This window comes from Austrofundulus limnaeus, unplaced genomic scaffold (genome assembly GCF_001266775.1).
Source record: "Austrofundulus limnaeus strain Quisiro unplaced genomic scaffold, Austrofundulus_limnaeus-1.0 Scaffold266, whole genome shotgun sequence".
NCBI lineage: Eukaryota > Metazoa > Chordata > Actinopteri > Cyprinodontiformes > Rivulidae > Austrofundulus > Austrofundulus limnaeus.
Genome location: NW_013952668.1, coordinates 585510 through 585816, shown reverse-complemented (window position 1 = coordinate 585816; position 307 = coordinate 585510).

The following is a 307-nucleotide window of genomic DNA, read 5'->3' as shown; positions in this document are numbered from 1 at the left end:
GCTGAGACACCTGCCTGAGGTGCAGCTGAGACACCTGCCTGAGGTGCAGCTGAGACACCTGTCTGTGGTGCAGCTGAGACACCTGTCTATGGTGCAGCTGAGACACCTGTCTGAGGTGCAGCTGAGACACCTGTCTGAGGTGCAGCTGAGACACCTGTCTGAGGTGCAGCTGAGACACCTGTCTGAGGTGCAGCTGAGACACCTGTCTGTGGTGCGGCTGTATATTATTCTGTGTTTCTGTGTGGTTTTTGTAGCCGTGGCTTTGTGTCAAGTTGTATGATTGTCTGTAAATTATTTACGTATTTAC